The following is a 15,229-nucleotide window of genomic DNA, read 5'->3' as shown; positions in this document are numbered from 1 at the left end:
TGGATCCCTGAACAGAAATGCAAAATCGTGTTGTTTATTTGTGACTCTGTTCTGAAAACTGCAGCTTTGATTTGCTCAGATTGATTTCTACTCACTTTTGGGATGGGTTTGAGTTTGCTCTGTGTAAGATCTGGGAGGGACCTAAACAGTCAAATGCCCGCCCCTCCTCTCTCATTTAAATATTATGATGAATGACTGCTAGTATAACAGCTGTAGACTAGCAGGGCTCATATCACAGCAATATAACTTTCCTCTCCTCTTCCAGATCACTTCTATTTTTGACCAGCAATCTTTTGGTGGAAGATTTCATTTGCTCAGGGTGCCTGCTTTAAAAATTCACTTCCAGTTCAAATCATTTCTTTTTTAACTCTAGGGAGTCGAAATGCAATCCAAGAGCCTGCAGGATAATCGCAATAATGGTAAGGAGGCTTGCATGCGCTTTTCTTTCAAAAGCCAAAAGAAGAACTGTCTGGGTGGGAGGTTCGTAGTTGTTATGACTTGCAAAGCTTAAATCAGCTAAAATTAAACTTATATAGGAAATTGTTGAAATGTGTTGTGTCAAATGTACCAGCATGCTGAAATAGCTCTAAGACTCATTTTCTGGCATGTGGGAATTGGCAGTTAGTCCACAAGTGTCTCTTTAGCATGATATCAATGGGAAAGGATATACTGCTTAATTATTTGAGGGGTTTTATTCATGAAATAAAATGGGGGGGGGGGTCCTGAAATCAAGCCAGTGGCATTTTATTGCCAACACCTGTCAAAGTATGAAGGAAAACTGTGTATGTTAAAATGTGCATGATCCATTTGGAAGCTACTACATATGATTACATATGACATATAATCTGATATTACTCTCGTCACTCATGTGGCAATTAGCCCACTCAGTGCTCGTGGCACTGGAACCTGCAAGACTTGAGAAGATCCCATATTATTCCAAATTAGTTTGCTTATCTGAGACAATATGCAAAGGGATATCATGTTATCTAGCATTATCATGTTTTAAACCGATTTTAATATTGTATTTATAAATTGCTGAAACCTGCCCTAGGATCTTATGGTGAAGGGTGGGAAATTATTATTATTATTATTTCAACACATTGAAAAAGATTTTTAAAAAAGATTTCTGGGCAGAATCCTGTTCTGTGCATTGTACTGAGATATATACATATGCAACCCCCACTGAACCCATTGAGAATTACTCCCAGGTAAGCACGTATAGGATTGCAGCCCAAGTTATTTTTATTTGCATGCCTTCATTTTAATGTGTCTCTTAATCTCCCCACCACCACAATGTGGCTATTACATTCTGTTGAAAGTTCCCCATTTAAACTGAGCTTACATCATCAGGATGTTCTTAATGCAAGTAGTAACGCAATATAATCTCTCTTCCAGGGTTGGATCTTAAGGTCAAAACATGTGATGCAAGAGATCTCTGTTTGGATCTCTCTCTTTTTAAACAGCCAATGGGGTGGGGGGGAGCTCTGTGCGTGTTTAACCCTTTTGCTTCATCTGTTATTCCTCTTGAAAATCCCAGGTGTTGCATTGGTGTTATTGGCCACCCACAATTTCTACCTTGATTAATTCTACCTTTTTGTAACTCCATAAATTATAGGGAGTCTGACCCTGCAACTCATAACAGGTACTTGCATTCCACCTGACTTTGACCTCTTCCCTCCCTCTTCCCAAAGCAGAGTTAATAAATAGCTGCATTAAGTGGGTGGTTTTGATTGGGAAAACTATAGGGAAACTCTCCCTTTCCCTGGTGCCATTGATTCAGTCATGATGGAAGCCTTCACTGGCTGCTTTAATGTTGCTGTTTTAAATTAGATGCAGTGTGGTGCAATGGTTAGGGTGTTGGTCTAAGACCTGGAAGACTCGAGGTTCAAATTCCCAGTCAGCCAAGAAACTCATTGGGTGACCTTGGACTCAGCCTAACCTACCTCACAAGGCTGTTTCAAGGATAGCATGAAGAGGGGGCGGGGGGAGCCACGAATGCCGTCTTGAGCTCCCTGACAGGAAAGGTGGGGTATAAAAGCAAAAAGAGACAATACATATGGATAAACATCCAACCGTGGATCTCCTGAGTCATGCACCTGTTTTCAGCATCATTTATTTAGGACTCTGGCTAGATAAGGGCCAGCCCAAGACATTTTGCTGCCTGAGGCAAAGGAGAAGATGGTGCCCCCCCCCCACTTCCCATCCATGAAACAGACTTTCACTGCACCCGAGGACAGCATGCTAGCTTGGGTGGGTGTGTGCAGCGCACACCATGCAGCTCACACAGCTCTACCCCTTATGAATCAAACCTTTCAACATCTGCTGCCTAAGGTGGCTGCTGCACTCCTGCTAATGGTAGGGCCGTCTGCAGTATAAAGTTCAGACATTGTTTAGATGCAAAAGAGGAGAACCATTCCACTCCTGCTGAAATTACCTGGTTAATAACAAGTGTGGGTCATCTTCTCGTCCCTTCTGGCCTATCTGTATCTACTGATGTTACACATTCCCGTGCCAATTGTGTCTTCCTGTTGGGTGTAATCTTTACTTTTTGCCCTTCCTCCACGGACATTTCTTTTATCTTCAGGATAACAAATGGGACCTGTGGTACAATGCTGAAATGTGTCCTCCCCGTTTAATAAGAGCACTGTGGTTCAAGGTTCTGGCCAGTCTAGAGTACTTCCTTACATCCTTCCATACAAACCCACACACCACAGTTTTCCAACTAGTACTTGACATTCTGTGACTCATTTGCTCTGGGTTTTTCTTCAGTTTGATGCCCTATTAGGGTTTGGGGTTTTGTTTTTGTTTTTAAAGTGTTTTCGTAGCTTTGAAAACCTCAAAGTTACCCTGAGTTTGGGGATAGCTTCCCTCTAGTTTCTCAGTTGGCCCTACTTGGACTCTATTTCAGTTGACCCTCAACACCCAAGTTCATTATTAGAGGGAACTACAGTCTGAGTGGGACGCGGGTGGCACTGTGGGTTAAACCACAGAGCCTAGAAGTTCGGCGGTTTGAATCCCCACAACGGGGTGAGCTCCCGTTGCTTGGTCCCTGCTCCTGCCAACCTAGCAGTTCAAAAGCATGTCAAAGTGCAAGTAGATAAATAGGTACCGCTCCGGCGGGAAGGTAAACGGTGTTTCCATGCGCTGCTCTGGTTTGCCAGAAGCGGCTTAGTCATGCTGGCCACATGACCCGGAAGCTGTACACCGGGTCCTCGGCCAAGAAAGCAAGATGAGTACAGCAAACCCCAGAGTCGGCCACGACTGGACCTAATGGTTAAGGGTCCCTTTACCTTTACAGTCTGAGCATGTTACAGATAGGTAGCCGTGTTGGTCTGCCATAGTCAAAACAAAACAAATTCCTTCCAGTAGCACCTTAAAGACCAACTAAGTCAGTTCTTGGTATGAGCTTTCGTGTGCATGCACACTTCTTCAGATACACTGAAACAGAAGTTTCCAGACCCTTCTATATAGTGAGAAGGTGGGGAGGGGTATTACTCAGAAGGGTGGTGGGAATGGGTGATTGGCAGATAGCTGTGATGAGCCTGTTGACGACTCTTAACAACTGCAATAGGTCTTACAGGAAAAAGCAAGGGGTGAAAAGGTGAAAAATGGCTTTGTCATGTATAATGAGATAAGAATCCAAGGTCTTTGTTCAGACCAGGTTTCTCCATGGTTTTAAGTTTGGTGATAAGTCTGAGCATGATCAGTGCATGCAGGAACTGCCTACAAAACCCCACTGCTGGAAGTCAAAGCAGTGCACATTCTTTGTGCATTGCTAGTGCTGGAAAGGACCCTGGAGCATGTTCTGAAACTTGCTGCTCCTTTTTTTTTTACTGAAAATAAAGTTTCGTTGCAGCAGTGCACCAGATGAAAATCAATGTACTTTAAAAAAAAAAACACACACTTTACTTTGGAAAGCACAGACGTCAGTGTTTCAGCATGCGTATCCTCAAAGTTGAACTCCCAAATCGGGTCAGGTGATTATCTGCTGGAATTGCAAATCAGCCTTGTAACAAAAAACCTGGTGATCAGAAGAGAAGTTTGCACTTAGAACTACAAATAAATTTATGTAACCCATTTTAAAGCTCTCACAAAATGTTCTGCTGCTGCTAAGCGGATTGCTCTACTTAACACATTTGATGAAATACCTTCTCCAGGGTCAGGAACACTTAACAGATAGATCTCCAGAAAAGACAAATGGCCACAAACAACAAAAGCTTCTTAAGTGAACAAGGCTGGTGGATTTTTATTTTAGACTTGCTTTGAACTTGCCATTCTTCACAAAGGCTCTGCTTGATCTGCAGAAAGAGCTGAAAATCCATACATGAGGTTCATTTTGCCATGACTTTGATACTATCTACAAAAGTAAACAAACCTTTTAACAAACTTTTATGACTTTAAAAGAAAAATAGACAAAATTAGACAAATTATTGGAGGATAAAGCGAATCTACCATGAAACTAATAAAGTTTAAGCTTCAGGGACCCTAGTCCCAGAGGGGCCCCAGAAGTGACTTTATTGCTCAAAAATTTGGGGTCTAGGAGACTCAGTTTGAGTCGCACAACCCAAAAACTATAAGGCATAGGAAATTTTTATTCACACCAGTGACTCTGACATGTGGGATAATCCAGTACAGTGGTACCTCGGGTTAAGTATTTAATTCGTTCCGGAGGTCCGTTCTTAACCTGAAACTGTTCTTAACCTGAAGCACCACTTTAGCTAATGGGGTCTTCTGCTGCTGCTGTGCCGCCGGAGCCCGATTTCTGTTCTCATCCTGAAGCAAAGTTCTTAACCTGAAGCAATATTTCTGGCTTAACGGAGTCTGTAACCTGAAGCGTATGTAACCTGAAGCATATGTAACCCGATGTACCACTGTACAACAATTTTAACCCAAATCTGAGATGTAGTCGTTTTTTGTTTGTTTTTTAAAATGTGGTGATCTGTCGTGGAACAACCCCATTGAAGAAGATTACAGTGGTTACCCAGATCTCATTACTGGTTGTGAAGGGGCCCCCATAACTGTTCAAGCTTCAGGGCCACAAAAATGTGTGTCAGCCACTGGATAAGCCTACTAGCCGTGATGGCTATGATCTGTCTCCATCACTGGAGGCAATATGACCCTGAATGTCAGCTTCTGAGCGGGTGCTCTTGTGCTCATGTCTAGGCTCCTCATAGGAAACTGGTTGGCCACTGAGAGAATGATAACCCCCTTAACTGTCCCAATAAAACCAAGACATCCCATTTTCTCACACAAGAACACAGCACCATGATATCACCCCACAAAATTGTGCTTTTGGGGGGACAGCACTCTTTTGTGGTGCCCCAAAAGGCACACATTTGGGCACTGTGCTCGTGGGAAAAGCACGTCTTTTGGGGCCACAATCTCGCACAGGTCACAGTCCCGCACATGAAAGTGGCCCTGGAAGACGTGCATTCCGGGGGTTTTGCCTCAACGTGCTGGAGGGTATGGAAGAAGATGCTGAACTAGATAGGCCAGGATCTTCATATGTTCTTAACTAGATGGGTCTTTGGTCTTCTTCGATATGCTGGGTTGATACCGTTCTTCTGCGATGCCACAGAGCATAGTACAGTGGTACCTCGGGTTAAGAATTTAATTCATTCTGAAGGTCCGTTCTTAACCTGAAACTGTTCTTAACCTGAGGTACTACTTCAGCTAATGGGGCCTCCCGCTGTCGCCGGAGCACGATTTCTGTTCTCATCCTGAAGCAAAGTTCTTAACCCGAGGTACTATTTCTGGGTTAGCGGAGTCTGTAACTGAAGCATCTGTAACCTGAAGCGTCTGTAACCCGAGGTACCACTGTACTATGTTTAGTGCTCTGTGGCATCACAGTTTTATCCCACTTCCCACTAAGCAGTGCTGTGGCACCAAGGAAGTACACTAGTGTGAAAGAAGCACAATTCTCAGAACAGTATTGCATGTCCCAGAAGTTTACTTTTGCCAGCCAAAGCCCTCTTAAACTTCTCCAATCTGCTCCAGTCTCAAAACTTTGCATCCCCTCCATCCGCCCCCCTTCTGGCTGATGGGTGCGACACAATTCCAGCAGCCACCAACTATCAAAGATTCAAATGGTCGGAATCATGTCCCAGGCTAGGAAAGTACCGGTACTTTGAGAGAGATTGATGACATCAGTGCATTTGCAGGAAAGTAATCCACGGATGGGAATGAGTCGCCTTTTGGGTATTCAGTATGGTTAAGGGAAAAAAGAGTCAAACAAGAGGAGTGATTTTGTGGGAACTCCTACTATGGAAAGTGTGCTTTTATCAGCTGAGCATCAGTTTGCAGGAAGGCTAGTGGAGAACAGCCAGCATCAACTTCTAGGACAGGCATCCCCAACCTTTGGCCCTCCAGATGTTTTGGACTACAATTCCCATCATCCATGACCACTGGTCCTGTTAGCTAGGGATCATGGGAGTTGTAGGCCAAAACATCTGGAGGGCCACAGGTTGGGGGTGCCTGTTCTAGGAGGTCCAGCCTTCTCCTGAAGGGATCCAGGTCCAGCTAAAGCACCCTGCCTTATCTCCAAAACCCCGAACCTGCCCCACAGTTGGCTCTGGAGCATCAGTTAGGTATTGTGCTAAATGTTCACCTGAAGATCATACTCTTGTGGGGTCCAAACTCTTTTCCCAGACTTGCATTTCTCACTTCATACCTTCATACCTTCCATTTTTCTTTTTGTTACTTGACCCTGATTTCTTTTTGCTGTCATCAGTGACATTACATAGGTGAACTTATTTTACAGATTTTCATACCTCCCTTCAATAAATATTTCTAGAGCAGTTTACAGTGTGTGTGTGTGTGTGTGTGTGTGTGTGTGTGTGTGTGTGGTGGGAGGGAAGTCTCAGTGACAATATCATTAAGGACCAATTAAGCTCAGTCGGAGTGAGGGCAAGGCGATGCAGGAATTGTTTTCATCCCTCCGAATGTGCAAAAAAACTTGCCCGGAATAAAGCATTTTATAGGCAGGGCTTTTACTTCCATAGTGGCAAAGACTGTTTAAAGTAAACTCTACCTAGTAACATTTTAATAACTTTTTTTTTTAAGAGCAAATGTTTATAACTTTGCTTCTTGTAAACCAATTCCAGGAATGGGCCCATAACCATTTCAGATCAAAGTCCACACTTTGCTTTTTTAGAAATTATCTTTTGCCAGTGCAATATAATTCGAATGCCAAGTTGTAAATCAGGGATAGCGTCTGAGAAATGCCTTGTCATGCAGGGTAATTTAAATTAAGAAGCTGTAGTAAGTGCTGTAATGTGAGATACGATGGCAAAAAGGGGAATGGAAATTTCTCTCACTCAAGGCACACGGGCAGAGGAGATTGTTTTACTGACGGCTTATAGCAGCATAGCGCAAAATAAGGCAGGTCCAAAACCTATGATGACAAATGAATTGGAGGGCATCTCTAAAGCAAAGGTTTACAAAGCACAAGGGGAGGTGAAGTTTTCGGGGAGGCATGATCAGTTGCTAGGGCAGAATCAAAATTCTAAAGCCTACACCTACAATCTGAAGTGGTACAGTCCGTTTTGCTACCTAATTCTGCTGTCGGGAGTCATAGAAAGACCTACATTGGCTCCCAGTACGTTTCCGAGCACAATTCAAAGTGTTGGTGCTGACCTTTAAAGCCCTAAACGGCCTCGGCCCAGTATACCTGAAAGAGCGTCTCCACCCCCATCATTGCTTTGGGCAATGTATTATTCAGCCCAGAGCACAAATATAAGGCCTGAAACCATTTTGGCTTGCACTTTCTGATTTCATTGTTTGTCTGGGTAGTAGCAAATAGAGATAATTTATTTCTGTTTCAGATACAAACCCAAAATTTCCTCCAGGGCTTAAGCTCATGCAATAACTTCAGGAAGAAATGTTTGAAAGTGTAACCGCTGCCTGAATTTCTTCAGTAACTACCGTATTTTTCACTCCATAGGACGCACTTTTTTCCTCCTAAAATATAAGGGGAAATGTGTGTGCGTCTTATGGAGCGAATGCAGGGGCGAGGCAGGCAGGAAAAGCCCCCGCGGCTCTTGCGGGCTTTTCCCCAGGAGGGAGAAGGGACTGACGCGGCCAGTCAGTCCCTTCTCACTCCTCGTAGAAAAGCCAACAGAAGCTGTGCACCCTTTAAGGAGCCCACAGCTTTTGCGGGAGAATTCCCCCACCTCATAGAAAAGCCCGTAGCAGCTGCACACCCTTTAAAGAGCACGCCACTTTTGGGGGCTTTTCCCCGAGGAGGGAGAAGGGACTGACTGGCCACATTAGAGGGTCCGCTGCTCCCTGAGCTGCTCTTTGGGGCTGGGGGGGAAAGGAAACCGGGCTTCACCTGGCAGCCCCAAGAAGCCCTTGGAGTAGCGGACAGGCTGCTCCTTGAGCTGGGGGGGGGGGAATAATATTTTCCTCCTTGATTTCCCCCTCTGAAAACTAGGTGCACCCTATGGTCAGGTGCGCCCTATGGAGCGAAAAATATGGTACAGTGGTGCCTCGCAAGACGAAAAGAATCCGTTCCGTGAGTCTCTTCGTCTTGCGGTTTTTTCGTCTAGCGAAGCAACCCTATTAGCGGCTTAGCGGATTAGCGCTATTAGCGGCTTAGTGGCTATTAGTGGCAAAGTGGCAAAGCAGCAAAGCAGCTAAGCGGCTATTAGCGGCTTAGCGGCTTAGAAAAAGGGGGGGGAGCGAAAAAAATCGCAAGACTCACAAGACGTTTTCGTCTTGCGAAGCAAGCCCATAGGGAAATTCGTCTTGCGAAGCGCCTCGAAAAATGGAAAACCCTTTCGTCTAGCGGGTTTTTCGTCTTGTGAGGCATTCGTCTTGCGGGGCACCACTGTAAATCTATCACTGCCTTTTTCAAGAGAGTACACTGCGGCAGATAGTAAGGACACAACGGGCTGACGTAGTAAAGTAGAGGCATCTTCCTGCAGGAATTAAATTTCTGCAATTCCCTTTGTGTTTGTGATCTTTAGTATATACACTAGAATTAGGGTGTTTGGGGCTAGCCTGGGGAGTCTGAACCCCAGATCTTTTGTGCTGAATGGGGTGAATGTGCACCTAAAGGACCAAATGCCCAGTCTGGGAGTCATTTTGGACTCACAGTTGTCCATGGAGGCACAGGTCAATTCTGTGTGCAGGGCAGCTGTCTACCAGCTCCATCTGGTATGCCAGCTGAGACCCTACCTGCCCGCAGACTGTCTCGCCAGAGTGGCGCATGCTCTGGTTATCTCCCGCTTGGACTACTGCAGTGCACTCTATGTGGGGCTACCTTTGAAGATGACTCAGAAACAACTAATCCAGAATGTGGCCTATTCACCACATTCATTGTACAGTGGTACCTCAGGTTAAGTACTTAATTCATTCCGGAGGTCCGTTCTTAATCTGAAATTGTTCTTAACCTGAAGCACCACTTTAGCTAATGGGGCCTCCTGCTGCTACCGCGCCGCCAGAGCCCGATTTCTGTTCTTATCCTGAAGCAAAGTTCTTAACCTGAATCACTATTTCTGGGTTAGCGGAGTGTGTAACCTGAAGCGTATGTAACCTGAAGCGTATGTAACCCGAGGTACCACTGTACTGGGACCAGAAAATCCTGTTGTTGCCCCCACAGCTCAGAGTAAGTCCTGATAGCCAGAGCTGGTTTTCCTCATCTGAAATTTACAAAAAATAAGTAAATATGCATCTATACATATAAATTAGCATGTGCATTTTTACCTGGCCTATGCTTTGAGCCTTTTGCATTTCTATCTATACCCCTGCACCAAATGCCAATTTCCAGAAGATTTCAAAATGACTTATTCCCCCTGAACAGAGCTTTTAGCTTGTAAACTGTAATCTGTCAGATTTTCAAGTAAGAGTTTTCTGGTAGAGGTTCTTTCTATGTAATTCAAACTGACAGTAATTAAGCTGCAACTTATTGTACAGTGGTACCTCAGTTTTCGAACATAATCCGTTCTGGAAGACGGTTTGAGTTCTGAAACGTTCAAAAACTGGAAACTCAATAGCCGACAGGTAGGCCTCAGGATCTTGCGCTCAGCGGAAGCCCCGTGGCATGTTCGACTTCCGAGTCGTGTTCAAAACCGAAGCATTTACTTCCAGGTTTATGGCATTCGAAAATGGAAATGTTCATCAATGGAGACGTTCAAAAACCGAGGTACCACTGTATATTTTAAGCAGAAGGAGGTATGTTCATTCTTCCAGGATACGAGATACTAGATATTGCATCTATAAAATTACAGCAAAGTTGATAAATAGCTGCAGTTCAGTATGTTTATCACTAGCAGTAATCTCTCTCTCCATTTTAGTAATTATCTCTGTACAGTGATATCATGCAAATAGTGCAATCACAGTCCAGTCACCTTTATAATCAATGTAAATATTATGGATTTTAATAACTGAGTAACTTCTTGGACAGATTACTGGGACAAAAATTGTAGCATGGCAAATTTCCTTTTTGTGAATGAAAGAGAGGTTTTAGTTCTCATGAAACAACGATCTAGTAGTTGGTACGTTGGAAGGACTTAAGCCAGGTAGATGGTCCTCATTCAGTCATTAAGCTTTTGAATAGTCGGGAGCAGTCTGTGTCAGGCTTCCCTACCTTACAAGGTCGTTGTGAGGATAAAATAGAAATGGGGACTGTTATGTACTGAAGTTCTCACCCTGGGCCAGCAGGGGGATACTGTAGATAGTTATGCAAATGAAGGATCGAAAGTGACATTCAGTGATTGGATAGTTTGTATGCAAATGAAGGATTGAAAGTGACATTCAGTGATTGGATAGTTTTAGAAAGTTGCAACAGGTACGTTGTTCTGGAGCTCTATATAAGCAGGCTGACAGCTCTTCAGTTCAGTTCTATTCTGGCCTCTGAATAAACAAGAGCTGTTGAAGAATCGCTTTGTTGTCTGATATGTTCACCCACAACTTAACAGGGACCACGTAGACTGACCTTAGCTTTTTACAAGAGCATAAAGATCTAATCACTTCCCAAATGCCAAGATGATTAAATTAGCCTTCCCCACCCTGCTGCCTGCCAAATGTTTTAAGACTACAACTCCCATTGGCCCTAGCTAGTACGGGGAGTTATAGTTCAGAACATCTGGACGGCAACAGGTTGGGGAAGGTTGCTGGGTTTAGCGAATGTATCCAGTCAAATTCTAATGATTTGTTCAGTTGGCGAACGTTAGCAAAACACCAGTCCTTCTTGGCAAACTTTACAACTTAAATATTTTCATTAGCTCTTGGTTACTGAATGCTGAAGGGTTTGTTTTAATGGGTGGAGTTAAAAGCAGATATTTAACACACGGTTTATGCCAAAGTTGAACCTTGAACAAATTAATCAGCAGTTAAATTCTTCCCAGCTTCTATGGATTACACTACTATGTATGATTTTATAGTACAACTCCATGTCAGTTTTCGTAACTGAGATGGAACATGCAAAATAAGCAACCAGATGCAATGGAAAGCAATGCTCTCGTATCTTTAGGTCAGAAGTGACTGATATTGCTTTCCTTACAACAAACTGCTTAAGAAATATAGAATTGCTTAAATTTTATGCAAGAATCCGGGGTCATTAGGTTAAAAATGACGAAAGAGGCATCATTTTCATAGGTACCTGTAGTGCAGAGACTTTTTGCGTACATCATCAAAAAAAGAGGAAATGCGTCATCAAAAAGAGGCGTTGTAAAAAGATCCACAGTCAATGGTTTATTCATAAAATGCTTAAAAGGCCCAGGTGATACTGAAGAAAATTCAGACTATGTCAAAGAGTTGTTATGACATATTGCTGGGAGCACTATAAAAACCTTCCAGCAAAGGAAAAAAGTCTAGTCCTTGTCAGCCTGTGAGCACGTGGGGGTAAAAATAGTAAAAAATAAGAGCTGGCAATTCACCAAATTTCGGAGAAAAGGGAAGTGTAATACTACTTGACAGCATCTAAAATGTACATGGCTGGGACATGTTCTGTTGAGTATGTGTATGAGAGCACTAGCTGTATAAGGTTGGGAAACTTGTGGCTCTCCAGATTATTTTTGATTCCAACTGCCATTGGCCCAGGTCAGGAATGATGGTTGTTGGAGTCCAAAAAACACCTGAATACCCACAGATTCCCAGTCTCTGGGTTATAGAGTAGCATGGAAAATTAGGTAATAAATACTCAATGGCCAGCTCTACTGATTTTAGTGGAACTAGCTATCAGGTAAGCATATATCAGATTACAACTATATTGGGTATAGATCATTTTGGCCAAACTTTTGAAAAGGTATTTAAGTTCTTTAACACTGAGACATCTTTTTTGCTTTACTGTTTTGTTAGTTTTTAAATAGAGGACATTGGCAGGTCCAAACTGCAATCTTGTGTGCGCCAACTTCTTTTGAGTAATGCAGTGAGTCTTGCGTCTGAGTAAACATGTTGTAAAAGAATGTGCATGTTCAAGAGAGATTCATGTAGAAGGTAGTATGCAAAGGAAGGTCTGGTGTGTAAAAAAAATGTATTTTTATTAAAGGTTTTCTTGGTTTACAAAAGTATGTGCAATGTCTCTCCCCCCCCCCCCGTAACATTTTTTTACAGATCTGTTTCATTTGTTGAGACATTAGGAAGAAAAGTGGGGAAGAGGTGGGGGGGAAGGTGAGTGGGGATGGGGTCAGGTGGCGATGTTTCTATTTTACTTACGGTAATATATGTGGGGTTTTGTGTCAGCATCGCTTGTGCAGGTTCTCTGCTATTAACTTGTGGTTTCTTTGGTGGTGAGAGAGGTTGGGGTTGGCCTAGGGTGTGGTTGTTTGTTTGTGGTTGGCTGTGGTGGTCTTTGTTTTCAGGTGTGAGTTTGGTGGGTGGGTGTTTTGGATCAGGTTAGCCATATTGATTTGTATGTTGTTGGTGGATTTTTGTCATTGTCTTGTTGGGCTGTGTATGTGATAAAGGAGAGCCACACTGAAGGCGTCTTCTTCTATTTGTCCCTGTGTCAGTTTCAGTTTATTGGTTAATTTTTCTAGTGAGGCTGTTTCCCATACTATTTGGTACCATTGGGCCATGCTTACTCCTGACAGGTCTCTCCAGTGTCTGGTTATGATGTTTTCTGGCTGCTGAAAGTAGGTGGTTGATGCAGGAGGTGAAAGGGGTGAAAGGGGCATCGGGGTCAACAGACAGACACACCATGGGAGAAGTGGAAAAAGTGAGTCACATGGAAAAAAACTATGTTTGGAAAAGCTTCTGGTTGCACAAGAAAACCCTTAAACCTGTCGGTTTCCATTCTAAGTGTCTTTTAATCGCTCAGGGTGCCGCCTAACATCAACCCCCTCACCCCCACCCTGGGTCAAATAAGTCTTGGACCAAATTTGTTGTCTCTTTAAAGCAGATGCACCTTTAACCAGACATGGGGCTTGTCCAAACTTTTGCTTGCCCCATGCCTAAAAAGCATAGGTCTGAGTGGTTTTCTGCTTGCCCCGTGCTTTCCAGGTATGGGTCCAAGCGGTTGTGCCTTTGTCCTGCCGCTTTCCCTCAGAAAACCTGCTCTTTAGCACTAAATCAGAAAAAATGTCAATCCAGATCGACATTTGCTCCAATTCATTTGATCGACATTTGCTCCAATTCAGTGGTAAAGACTGGGGAAAGTGGAAATGTGGATGAGCCCTAAGTACGAACAACTAACTTCTGCCAGTTTCTTCAGTCAGCTTGAGCTTAGTTCATACTGATTGTTGTGCAGTGGTTAAATGTATAGCCTAGGAGTGGGGAACCTGTGTCTCTACAGAATATTAGAGATGAAGGAGAAAATCACTTCTGTTCACATCTAAAGGCAAACCTACCTCATTTGCACTTTTTGAAACAATGCACAAACAATATGCATACATATTTCAAAATCTGCACTTTTTCCAGATTTTTCAGTGCAGTTCTCCAGGCACATAATGTGTACAAAAATGCATATACTAGGGTAGAGGGTGCATAATAATGCATATATTAGTGAAGGCAACTTTTAAAAATGCATTACATTAGGAAAGATTGCTTTACAAAAATGTGTTTATTAGAAGACATGAGCACTAAAATGCTGATGAATCTTCATTACAATTTTTAAAAACCCCTCAAATTTATGTGGAAATGTGGAAGACTGAATTTAAGATTAGACAAATGAGAAGTTGAGAGAAAACAAAATTGAAAGATTCGCTGCTCATTCCTGGACTGCAACTCCTGGCCATTATTCTACTAGTGCCTTTTATCAGCTTTAGCAAGTGTGACAGCTGCAACCATTCATAGACAGGGATAGCACAATGGGCCAGGCATTGGTGACCAATCCTAGATTATTGCCAGGCACTCTGTGCGGAGCTTCTCTTACCATTGGTCTAGAAACAACAGCTAGTTCAGAATGCTGCAGCACAAGTGTTGACAGTAATGAGATCCTATCAGTGTAGTACAGCTTTGCTCAAAGAATTGCAGGGGCTGATGATTTGCTACCAGACCAAGTTCAAGGTTTTATAGTTAATATATAAAACCCTTAACATCTTGGGATTAGTTTACTTGAACTATCACCTTGTCCCCTACATGCCTATTTGCCCACTTAGATCTGTGGAACTTGTACTTTATGTGTGCTCTATTGACCCGAGGGGGTCAATATTTTAATGTGTCAGTATCAGCACCCTTGCCTGTTTTAGACGCCTCTTAAAAATTTGTTTATTTCAGAGACAGCAGATATACTTGTTTTTTTGAATTTAGCTGATTTGATGTCTGTGTTGTTGCTAACTACTTTGTAGTAGTTTATGTACACTACTTAGAAGTTTTTTTATATTAAGTGGTTTATGTTGTTGTTGTTGTTTAGTCGTGTCTGACTCTTTGTGACCCCATGGACCAGAGCACGCCAGGCACTTCTGTCTTCCACTGCCTCCTGCAGTTTGGTCAAACTCATGCTGGTAGCTTCGAGAACACTGTCCAACCATCTCATCGTCTGCCATCCCCTTCTCCTTGTGCCCTCAATCTTTCCCAACATCAGGGTCTTTTCCAGGGAGTCTTCTCTTTTCATGAGGTGGCCAAAGTATTGTAGCCTCAACTTGAGAATCTGTCTTTCCAGTGAGCACTCGGGGCTGATTTCCTTAAGAATGGAGAGGTCTGATCTTCTTGTAGTCCATGGGACTCTCAGGAGTCTCCTCCAGCACTATAATTCAAAAGCATCAATTCTTTAGCGATCAGCCTTCTTTATGGTCCAGCTCTCACTTCCATACATCACTACTGGGAAAACCATAGCTTTAACTGT

General features: G+C 43.2%; 1 protein-coding gene across 1 annotated transcript in view; it reads left to right on the top strand.

The window, feature by feature from the left end:
• Positions 1-248: 248 nt before the first annotated feature.
• The window catches only part of MAPK6 (mitogen-activated protein kinase 6), a 35,122-nt gene continuing 20,141 nt past the window's right edge, over positions 249-15,229 (top strand). The window contains exon 1 of the mRNA XM_081838930.1: positions 249-419. The gene's annotated coding sequence lies outside the window, so the exon portion shown is untranslated. The remainder of the gene's footprint in view (positions 420-15,229) is intronic.

Source organism: Podarcis erhardii (assembly GCF_964252035.2).
Source record: "Podarcis erhardii genome assembly, chromosome: 14".
In the NCBI taxonomy this organism is placed as follows: domain Eukaryota; kingdom Metazoa; phylum Chordata; class Lepidosauria; order Squamata; family Lacertidae; genus Podarcis; species Podarcis erhardii.
The sequence above is the reverse complement of the archived record's forward strand: the minus strand, read 5'-3'. Positions and strand labels throughout refer to the sequence as shown.